This window comes from Triticum dicoccoides, chromosome 1A (genome assembly GCF_002162155.2).
Source record: "Triticum dicoccoides isolate Atlit2015 ecotype Zavitan chromosome 1A, WEW_v2.0, whole genome shotgun sequence".
Lineage (NCBI taxonomy): Eukaryota > Viridiplantae > Streptophyta > Magnoliopsida > Poales > Poaceae > Triticum > Triticum dicoccoides.
In genome coordinates, this window is record NC_041380.1 from 495913298 (window position 1) to 495917026 (window position 3729).

Here is a 3729-nt window from a genome sequence, read left to right on the forward strand (position 1 = left end):
GATGAGTATGACCTATGATCAAATGTTCTCATTTGACTCCTAAGTCAATATACTCATATATAAATGACCTAGTCATCGCAAATTGTTTGATAGATGCTAGAATTGGTTGTGCATGCTTTGCCACATATTTCAATTGCCATTTTATTGTGTGAGCATGTTGATTGCATATTTTACTCATTCGAGGACATCCACTTGTTGTTTTGATTGATTGGTTTTCTTTTGCCAAGTGGATGGACAAGAATGCCTAAGAACCCTCTCTAGCTATCTATGCTTTTCTCATCTCAAACTCTATTCATGCTACATCACAAAATTTGATCAAGTCAGATTCGAACCACTCTGTGTGAGGAGCACTCGGAGTCCCCGATTCGTCATAGACTTAAACTTCCAAAACTTCTTTGTGTGTTTCGGTCTGACCGATTCCTCCATTTCGGTCATACCGAGATCACTAAGTCGATCTAGGTTTTCAATCTCGGTGCAACCGATTTGAACTTTTCGGTCACACCGAGTTGCTGTAACTGTCAACAGTTAGTTGTTCCACTCGGTCACACCGACAGGGTCAGGCTATATATACTCACGGGCAAAATTTTGGAAATTTCTCCGAAACCCCTTCACCCGCGCATAGCTTGCTCTGCCTCCTGGGTCTCTGGATCGTCCTCCTCATCGCCAGCCGCCTCCTGTCGCTGGTCTCCGCCGCCGTCAACGGAATTCTTCCCCGCCGTTGCCGCCATAGCGAGTTTATCGCCGAACTAGGCTATGGACTCGATCACAGTGCTATCCCCGTCCGATTCCTAGCACATTGTGTTCATTATGATTCTTACCATGATTGAAACGCTTCTATCCATTCAAAACACTCCGTAGATTAGAGTTGAATCGAAAATTTAGGGTTAGGTTTCCGCCGAAACCATCTCGGACCCACCGGGTTGCAGAACTCGGTTCCACCGATTCGGCCAAGGCCATTGCACATGTGGTTCTGGGTCTGGCCGAGAATTGCAAATCGGTGTGACCGAGTTCAGGACTTTGTGAAACCCTAGCAGTCTCGGTGCCACCGAACTGTGACTCGGTCTGACCGAGTTCACTAGTTTAGGTTCCAACAGCTGCTTCGGTATCACCAAGTTTGCAAATCGGTTGATCCGAAATGCTTTCTGTGGAAAACTAAAACTAAGTTTTTGACTCATTCTTTTGCAAAAACCTCTGCATTTTGTGATGCTCATCCACTCTATCTCATCTATATCTATTCACAGGGTCTGCTGTCAGTGTTTGCAACATGTCTGACCAGAGTGACAGCCAGAACAGGTCAGAGGAGCAGGTTCACCTGAGTGAGGGCACTAGTCCCTCTAGCAGTTCAGATGATGGTAGCAGGAGCACCCCAAGCAATTTGCCAAAGGCTGCCACTAGAGCAAGCAAGAAGAAAACTTCAGAGTCTGAGGATGAAGACTATGTGGCCACTGAGGATGAGGCCACATCAAAGAAGAAAGTGGTTAAGAAGGAGTACAGCTCAGCAGCAGTTAAGCCAGGGATGAAGATCAAAAGGCCAGCAGGAAGACAACCAATGTCTAAGGCCAGAGCATCCTCTCAAGCATATTTGGAATCTCAACCCAAAGAGCCTGTTGCAGAAGGAACGAAAAGGAAGGAAAGGGTCAAGAAGACCATGGCCAGAGTGATTGGAAAGGCTTCCATGATGGAAGAAGAAGAGGAAGAAGAGGTTGCTGCACCAGCACCCAAGGCACAAAAGCTGATGGGTGATGCTATAAGGTCAGGGGTTGCATCATCAAAGCCCAAAGAAGCACCCAAAGCTGCCTCAAAGCCCAAGAGTGCACCTAAGAGGAATACCAGGAGTATACCAGCTGCTGAGAAGAACAAGGCCCCAGTGCCTGAGACTGTTGCTGAAGAAGAAGATGAAGAGCATGTTCTGAGAAAATTGAAGCCAAAAATTCCAGACCACAATGATGCTCATCCTGTGGCTGAGAACATGAAGATCAGGAGAGACTCAGGACTGAGGAAATGGAGAGAGACAGATCCATATGCTACCAGGAGAAGGACTGCTGTTGATTATAGGTTCCACACAAAGGAACAGCAGGATTTCTATGAGACAATTTTGTTGGACAAGAAGCCTATAGTGTGTGATATGAGGTGGGTCAAGTGGACCTACATGAAGGAAAATGCGAAACACTATCCTGGTGTGTTTGACGGTTTCAGTGCTTGTGGAGTTGCAGACTTTGTTGGGCAGAAGCTCACAAAGTGGAATGAGGAGCTCATAATGCAATTCTACTCCACAGCACACTTCTATCCAGATGGCGGGATAGTATGGATGTCTGAAGGTACAAGGTACCACTCAACTATTGAGGAATGGGCAAATCTGATCAATGCTCCTAAGGAAGAAGAAGATGACTTGGATGTTTATGCCAAGAAGAAGATGGATCACAACTCTATGGCAAATATGTACAAGGAGATTCCTGAAGATGATCTTGAGACTCGCCAGTTTGGGTCAGTAAAACACTTGTTGTCAAGGCTGCCTACAATCAATTGGATCCTTAGGCACACTCTCTTGCCCAAGTCTGGTGATCACAGAATGATCAGAGGCCATGCAATTAACTTGCTACATATATTTGATGTGCCACAGAAGTTCAAGGTCATGAGCCTTATAGTTGAGACTATCAAGAGGACTACAGCTGACCAGAAAAGAAGTTGTGGATATGCCCCACAGATCCAGGAGTTGATAAACTCAAAGATGGGCACAAGCACATACTTGTTGTATAAGGAACACTTGCCTATCTATCCTGACTTCGAGGACAACCAAGTTGTGATGAATGAAGATGAACCCTCCTCAGTGCAAGCACAAGCAAAGAAGGAGAAGGCAAAGATGGAGAAAGCTGCCAAGATGCCAACTCAAGAGGAGGCATCTGAGTACTTTTTGAAAAGCAAGCAGGACCAGCTTGGTTACTTGATAGCATCATCTCTAAGGATTGAGACGGGGTTGGCCACCCTAACTCAAAACCAGGAGAGCCTGGAAAGAATCGTGGAACAAAAATTCTATGATTTAGATGTCAAAGTAACTGAGATTCAGTCTGTTGTGGAGCAGCTACAGGATGACATGCAGGAGAGGAAGGGCAAGACAACCACTGATGCATTTGCCAGAGTGCCTCGAGCTCAGAGATCTGCTGCAGTGCCTGTACCAGACACTAGAGCCACTTCATCTGCACCAGCTACAGCTTCAGTGCCACTAGCTCCAGCACCTACCCCAGCAGCTCCATCTACTTCGACTGAAGCCTTCGTCCTTGGAGTTTTCCGGACACCACCACCTGAAGACCAAGCCTGAGAGACGTTTTAGTGCTATGCATTTTCTATGAACTTTTTGGTAACTTGTTGCCAAAGGGGGAGAAAAATGTATAGATCACAGGCTTCGAGAGAGAGCGTTGCTTTTTATTCTCTCTTGCTTTGGTGGTTGAACTTCGTTTGTCTTTTGATTGCTTGAGATACTATGCTATTATCTGTGAGACATTGATGATCATGTGGTTGATCATAAGCTACACTTATGCTTGTTAGATGATATTATCTTACTTATCCTTATATGATCATTCACTTTGCTTGGTGATGAGTGCATGTATTTAATTCTTATCATTTTGAGCGCTCCACCAAGATGTATGTGACATGGAAGAGTAAGCCATGATCCTAACTCATTGTGCACTTGCAGTCCAAAGCAAATCTTAAGATATGCACAAATTTAGGGGG